An 8396-nucleotide genomic window follows, 5' to 3' on the forward strand; every position below is an offset into this window, starting at 1 on the left:
GGTGGAGGGGGAGTATAAACTTTACCATTTTGTTTGGGAACCGCCTATAATGTGTCTAGCATGGAAGATATCGCCATCTCTTGGTTGTTATATTGACAATGAAAATATAACGCTCAAAATATTATTCATGTCTATTTCAGAACCGAGCTCTGGCAACTCTACAAATCCCTGCTTCCCTCTGCAAAGGGCCTATCCATTTACTTTTATGTTGAGTCATCATCCTCTTATTAAAAAGCACCAGTTGGAGAGCACCACTGTCATTTGCATTCATTACTGTTAGTTTACATTGAGTATGACTTGACTGGATCACTTTTACCATGAATTACAATGTCTAGTCAGTCCCTGATCTTTAAAGGTGCTCTGAATTTATGTTTTGCGGTCTCAGAAAGGGATAGCGAGATACCATCTTGTTATATCATATTATGATTGTTTTGAGAAAATGTTGTCATCCGAGATTTATTATTATTGCTCGCTAGTTGATTATGTCATTGATATGAGTAAACATGAGACCTAAGCGTTATTGTGAATATGGTTAGTTTATAATCTTTGCTGAAAACTTCAATGTTGGCTTTACATATTTACAACGACAAGAGCAAACAGAGTTTGTAAAAGTTTTTCTTTATCACTTTCAGTTTGTCAACTGAATTGCTTGAGGACAAGCAAAGGTCTAAGCTTGGGGGAGTTGATACGTCTCCGTCGTATCTACTTTTCCAAACACTTTTGCCCTTGTGTTGGACTCTAACTTGCATGATTTGAATGGAACTAACCCGGACTGATGCTATTTTCAGCAGAGTTGCCATGGTGTTATTTATGTGCAGAAACAAAAGTTGTTGGAATGACATGAAAGTCCTCGGAGCGTATTTTTGGAAATAATAAAAAATACTGGCAAAAGATCAAGGCCAGGGGGCTCACACCCTAGCCACGAGGGTGGGGGCGCGCCGCGCGCCCCCCTACCTCGTGGGCCCCCTGGAGCTCCTCCGACCTCAACTCCAACTCTATATATTCGTGTTCGGAGAGAGAAAAACCAGGGAGAAGGATTCATCGCGTTTTACGATACGGAGCCGCCGCCAAGCCCTAAACTCTCTCGGGAGGGTTGATCTGGAGTCCATTCGGGGCTCCGGAGAGGGGAATCCGTCGCCATCGTCATCATCAACCATCCTCCATCACCAATTTCATGATGCTCACCGCCGTGCGTGAGTAATTCCATCGTAGGCTTACTGGACGGTGATGGGTTAGATGAGATATATCATGTAATCGAGTTAGTTTTGTTAGGGTTTGATCCCTAGTATCCACTATGTTCTGAGATTGATGTTGCTATGACTTTGCTATGCTTAATGCTTGACACTAGGGCCCGAGTGCCATGATTTCAGATCTGAACCTATTATGTTTTCATCAATATATGAGAGTTCTTGCTCCTATCTTTCAAGTCTATAGTCACCTATTATGTGTTATGATCCGTTAACCTTGAAGTGACAATAATCAGGATACTTACAGGTGATGACCGTAGTTTGAGGAGTTCATGTATTCACTATGTGTTAATGCTTTGGTCCGGTACTCTATTAAAAGGAGGCCTTAATATCCCTTAGTTTCCGCTAGGACCCGCTGCCACGGGAGGGTAGGACAAAAGATGTCATGCAAGTTCTTTTCCATAAGCACGTATGACTATATTCGGAATACATGCCTACGTTACATTAATGAATGGGAGCTAGTTCTGTGTCACCCTAGGTTATGACTGTTACATGATGAACCACATCCGGCATAATTCTCTATCACCGATCCATTGCCTACGAGCTTTCCATATATTGTTCTTCGCTTATTTACTTTTCCGTTGCTATTGTTATCATCACTACAAAATACCAAAAACATTACTTTTGATACCGTTACTTTTGCTATCATTACCACTACTATCATATTACTTTACTACTAAATACTTCGTTGTAGATATTAAGTTTCCAGGTGTGGTTGAATTGACAACTCAGCTGCTAATACTTGAGAATATTCTTTGGCTCCCCTTGTGTCGAATCAATAAATTTGGGTTGAATACTCTACCCTCGAAAACTGTTGTGATCCCCTATACTTGTGGGTTATCAGGGAAGCATAGTATCTCACCCAAACTAACAATCCCTACATCCAGCTGTATCCATCCGTCAACACATAACCAAGAAACCTTCGGAAATCAAGGACCTCAACCTTCGAAAATCATCCGTTATACGAGTTATGGCAATACTCCCAAACTCCAGCCCAGTACTGGGTGGTGTCGAGGTTATCTCACCAACAACTGCATAAAAGTAATTTTCGTTGTTGGCAAACTCAGGTATTACAGAACTGCAACGATATAATTGTGACGACAACACCTCGGAGCTCAACTCCCCGGGACACTGCCACAACCCCTAAATGTCAGGAGGCAGCAAGAACAATGTTCTCGTCACAAGACTATCGGAACGATTCCAAGATACCCACGTGATCCTAATTTTTTATTGAAATTTGAGGAGAGGAAAGTCAAAACTTCTACATCAGGAGGCCTCACCAGAATGACGAAGGGACCGAGGAGTAAAAAGAATCCTACTCTCCGATATATATAATCCTAAGACTCAAAAAAATTTGTTCTAGACTCAACAACGTCAGCGATTCGATCAAGCAGGGGGCTCCTAAGTCGGGGATGGATCTGATTAGCAACTTGTAACGCCCACGATGCAGCTATATCTCTCACGTGTCAAGGCATGACTTAGAGGCATAACCGCATGGTGGTTTTGTCGCAAGAGGGGTAATCTTCACACAATCCCATGTACTGAATAAGAAAGGGATAAAGAATTGGATTACAATCGCAACTTCACACAAATAACAAGTAAACATACATAATCCAGAGTACAATCAAGGTCCGACTACGGAACCAAAATAAAAGAAGACAACCCCAAATGCTAGATCCCTGACCGTCCCAACTGGGCTCCACTACTGATCATCAGGAAATGAAACATAGTAACGACCAAGGTCCTCATTGAACTCCCACTTGAGTTCGGTAGCATCACCTGCACTGGTATCATCGACACCTGCAACTGTTTGGAAGTATCTGTGAGTCACGAGGACTCAGCAATCTCACACCCGCGAGATCAAGACTATTTAAGCTTATGGGTAGGGTACGATAATGAGGTGGAGCTGCAGCAAACGCTAAGCAAATATGGTGGCTTACATACGCAAATAAGAGTCAGATGAGAAGCTACGCAATGGTCGTGAAGCTAGAAGTGATCATGAAGTGATCCTGAAACTACTTACGTCCAAACATAACCCAAGACCATGTTCACTTCCCGGACTCCATGAAAAGAGACCATCACGGCTACACACGCGGTTGGTTCATTTTAGTTAAGTCAAGTGTCAAGTTTTCTACAACCGGATATTAACAAATTCCCATCTGGCACATAACCGCGGGCACGACTCTTGAAATTTTATACCCTGCAGGGGTGTCCCAACTTAGCCTATCACAAGCTCTCACGGTAAACGAAGGATGTTCCTTCTCCCGGAAAGACCCAATCAGTCTTGGAATCCAAGTTACAAGACATTTCGACAATGGTAAAACAAGACCAGCAAAGCCACCCGAATGTGCCGACAAATCCCGATAGGAGCTACACATATCTTGTTCTCAGGGCACACTGGATGAGCAATCCGTACAACTAAAACCAGCCCTCAAGTTTCCCTGAGGTGGCGCTACAAAGGGCTCTAGTTTGGACCAACAATCAAAGGAGCACTGGACCGAGGGGGGGTTAAAATAAAGATGACCCTCAGGCTCGCGAAAACCCAAGGGAAAAGGCTTAGGTTGTCAAATGTAAAACCAAGGTTGGACCTTGATGGAGGAGTTTAATTCAAAGCAAACTGTCAAGGGGTCCCATGACCCCAACCGCGTAAGGAACACAAAATCAAGGAACATAACACCGGTATGACGGAAACTAGGGCGGCAAGAGTGGAACAAAACACCAGGCAAAAGGCCGAGCCTTCCACCCTTTACCAAGTATATAAATGCATTAGTTAAAAATAAGAGATAATATGATATCCCAACATCTCCATGTTCCAACATGGAACAAACTTCAACTTCACCTGCAACTAACAACACTATAAGAGGGGCTGAACAAAAGCGGTAACATAGCCAAACAATGGTTTGCTAGGAAGGTGGGTTAGAGGCTTGGCATGGAAATATGGGAGGCATGATATAACAAGTGGTAGCTAGCGCGACATAGCGATAGAACGAACAATTAGCAAGCAAAGATAGAAGTGATATCGAGGATATGGTCATCTTGCGTGCAAAGTTCTCTGAGTTGTCGAAAGCTTCATCCTCGTTAGTGTGCTCAACAGGTTCCTTATTCATATACTCATCTCCCGGCTCTACCCAAGCAAGAACACAAGCAATGGAACAACAATCAATCACGATGCAATGCACAGGAAACATGATGCAATACATGGCATGATATGCAAGATATGATATGCAATGCATATGCGTGCTCCGGAAGAGAAAGGATGATCAAGGCATCAACTTGGCAAACCAAGTATGCCACTGGAAAGATGAGGTGATTTCGGTCGAAATCAATATAAAGATCAACGAAAATGGGTGCACGGTTTACAAATGACAAGCAAAACAAGGATGATGCAAATCTACGATTAATAGCATGATAGCACTTAGAATGCAACAAGAAACTAAGCTACTGCACTCCAACATAGCAACAAAGCATATGGAAGTGATGTAAAAAAGATGCTTGACAAAACATGAACACTGAGCTACGGCTAAATCATACTAGAACAGTTTCAAACAAGCATGGCAAAAGTGCAAAAGATATCAGCTTCACAGACTTGGTGAAAATACTAACATGTCAAAAACAACATCAGGAAGCAATGTTTAGAGCAAGCAAACAACATGCTACCGTAACATATCATGGCAACCAAAGGCATGGCATGCTTCTACTAAATGCACTTAACAAAACTCCCTTAATGAATATGAGCCAAAAAGGCACAAAAAATATGATGGCACCCATATAAACATAGGAAGTTTTATAAACAGATTCAGACGGGAATTTCAGGACATGGCAAACACAGATTTATGATAGTAAATTTACAAGCTTATGCCACTCACCACAAATCATTACATGACAACACAAGCATACCAATAGTAAGAAGACATGTGCATGAAGCTAAGCATGGTAAGAGCAAGTTCATAGGGAATATGGATCACTAACAACACCCATGGAAAAGTTGAATATCATGTTAACAATCTGCCAGGAATAATATATAGCAAAAGTAGAGCATGATAATGACATCCTAGAGCACTCCATAATTACAACCATAGGCATGAATGCATCGATCATAACCACATGTTCAAAATATCCTTACTGAACTACCTCAAAATAAGCATGGATCTCATGATAGCTACAAGTTTACATGGCATTAAAATAACATCAGGAATTTTTTTTTGCAAAATCCTAATTGTCTGAAAACAGTAACATCACGGAGCCTACATTGCATGCTTGTAGTTGTCACCAGATAGCACTAAAAATGCAATACTTGCACGACTGTAAAGATGGCATGATGGAGCTCAAAACACATGCAGACACCATGCTCATAGGATGCACACACAAAACACAACGAAAATAACAAATCACCATGTTCTGTTAAGAACCAGTATTTAACATTTTATAGCACTATTGCAACGATAATAATGGCATCAATATGGACAGTAACATGTATGCAATTGCCACTAACATGAAGACCTTAACGAGATGAACATTTCGACATATCATACGCATGAATCGGGGCACCGAGCACGGAGATGTGACATGATGAAGAGGGCATCAAAATATTAGGGATTTGAGACTTAGCAAAATATACCAGTCCGGATCTGCATCTAGGGTTCGACACACAGATCGAGGTTCACCGGACTTGCGCCGGAGTGGACGGAGACGCGGTGGCCGGAGCCGCTGGAGGGGTCGCCGGTGCCGGGGGATGGCTGGATCCGTTGGGCTTCATCACGGGGGCGATGGAGGCGGCGCGGGCGCGGGGTCGTCGTCGACCTCGGGCGGCGGGGCAAAGGGCGCCGGTGGCGGCTGACTCGGGCGGCGCCGGCAGAGGAGCCTGGCGCGGGCGGCGGGCACGATCGCGCGGGGCGGCGCCGGCGGATGGGCCGAGTGGGCCCCGCCTGGGGCGCAGGCTGCCACGTGGCAAGCCCCAGTTGGCTGCGGGCGGCGGCGGAAACTTGTCCGACGAGTTCGGACGTGTCCGGCGTTGATAGAGAGGTGGACCTAGGGTTTGGACTACGAGATTTCGGGGAGGGGAACATATTTATAGGTAGAGGGAGCTCGGAGAGTCCAAATGAGGTGCGCTTTTCGCCCAGAAGATTGTGATCCAATGACGGAGAGCATGGATGGGTTTTAGATGGGTTATTGAGCTGTTTTGGAGGGGTGTTGGGCTGCAACACAAAAGAGACTTTTGCGGTTACGCGGTTAACCGTTGGGGCATCAAACGACCTTCAAATGGAATGAAATTTGACAGGCAGTCTAGCGGTGATGTTCCAAGGCCACTTGACAGATCTCGACCCATTCCGAGAACATTTATCTCCCGCTCACGAAACAAGGTTAGAGGGGTGCAACGGTGCACGAGAGAGCGTCAGATTGCGAAACGGACAACAGGAAAAAAGTTCGGATGCATGAGACAAACACGAATGCAAATGAGATGCACATGATGACATGAAATAAAATGCATGACATGAACAAAATGCAAAACGAAGACAAAACCCAACCACGAAGGAAAATATCATATCACATAGCCGAAAATGGCATGAGTCAGAGTTACAAATATGGAAAGTTACATCATAAATGTTATAGGACATGTATAATCCCATCGCACAACAAAACAAGCATTATCGTCTCCCAGAAGCAAATTACACTTCTTTTTTTGGCGGGAAGAAGCGAATTACACTTCAAGAATAGAAACAAAACAAAATAAGCACATGTATACTCCCGGCTCGTGGTGGCCGTTGGGCCGCTAAGGGGAAGGGGCGAACCGCAGGTCCCTTGTCGAAGGACCAATGATGTCGGCAAAGTGACCTGCATTTGAACAAAAAAACACCGGGATGGAATGAGCTGCACTGCTCACCGGGATGGAAGGGGTTGAGGGCGACCAAAACAAACAACAGCGGGTCAAGGCTGCTGACCTCGCCCGAGAGGAGATCGCGGACGGGGGTCCATGCCACGGGGTGGCCCCTGCCCGGAGAGGAGACGAGGACGCTAGGTGGAGCAGGAGACACGACCGAACTGCACTCTCATCACCTAGCGAACTACACCCCACATGGGGAGGCCGGTGGGCGCAGAATCCCTCATCCTAGGAGCTGCAGAGCCTGTCCTTGGCTCCTTGCCCCGGGCGGAGCAAAAGGAGAAGAAGATGGGGCATGGCGGGGAGACGAGAGACAGCCGACAGGGAGTTAGTATCCGACGGTGGAGGATCGACATGATGTGGATCTCGTCAGATTCGGGTGAACCATGGAGCCTGGGCGTCACCGGCGTGGGGCTTGGTAGTGGACGCCGGCCGTCGCGGGGCAAGGCAGTGGCCGCTGCCGGTGAGGGACGGATCCGACGTGCTCTCCGAAGAAGAAGTGGACCAGCGACGGCGGTCGATATAGATTGAGGACCGGTGGCGGCGACCTGATCCATCGGGGAATGTGGCACCGTGTCCCAGGCGGCGTTGGACCCAGGATGTGGCCGCGCTGGCCCGCACGGAGGAAGGCTGGCGCCCGCGGTAGAGGAGGGAGGAGTGGGGCACTAGGGACGACCGAATTTTTGTGGGGTTCGATGGCAGGTGGAGGGGGCGGCGCGGTGGTGGTGGTTGACGGCGATTTGGAGGTGGGAAGGGGGGAGCTCGGGGTGGCGCGTCGGGTACGGGGCGGCCGTTGGGCAGGGGGGCGGCGGCGGGCGGCGCGGGGTGGTGGCCGGCGGCTTGGGGTGGTTTGTGGCCGGGGCGGGCGGCGTTGCGTGGTTGCTAGGTCGGGAGGTGGGGGAGCCCCGTTTGACCAGGGGGAGTAGTGCGGGGGTGGGTTGAGATGGTGGTGGTAGGTGGTAGGTGGTGGTAGTAGCCGGGTGGGGTGGTTTGTTTTTAATTGCCTGCACAGTTCGGTTCGAGTTTTCTTGCAGTGCCAAACTGTTAGCAGAATAACGAGGTTTTGTGTAAAGAATAAGACTTTTAAAAATATTATTAGAATAGACCCATCCTATACGTGGCATGAACCCTTGCTCCGTGTGGGGACTTTCTAATTCCAAAAGCACGCTGCCACATCAAAGTTGTGCATTGGGTATATTCAAACACCACATGACACTTTGTACATATGTTTGGGCCACATGCACGCAGTGGTTGTCTTCAAGCACTCCCTC

At 46.7% G+C, this 8396-nt stretch overlaps 1 long non-coding RNA gene across 1 annotated transcript; it reads right to left on the reverse strand.

The window, feature by feature from the left end:
* Positions 1-6757: 6757 nt before the first annotated feature.
* LOC125548326 lies at positions 6758-8076 on the reverse strand. Its single transcript, XR_007301003.1, has 2 exons — positions 7187-8076; positions 6758-7079 (listed from the first exon to the last, which is right to left on the reverse strand). It is a non-coding gene; the product is annotated as an uncharacterized LOC125548326 (long non-coding RNA).
* Positions 8077-8396: the final 320 nt, after the last annotated feature.

This window comes from Triticum urartu, chromosome 3 (assembly GCF_003073215.2).
Source record: "Triticum urartu cultivar G1812 chromosome 3, Tu2.1, whole genome shotgun sequence".
In the NCBI taxonomy this organism is placed as follows: Eukaryota; Viridiplantae; Streptophyta; class Magnoliopsida; order Poales; family Poaceae; genus Triticum; species Triticum urartu.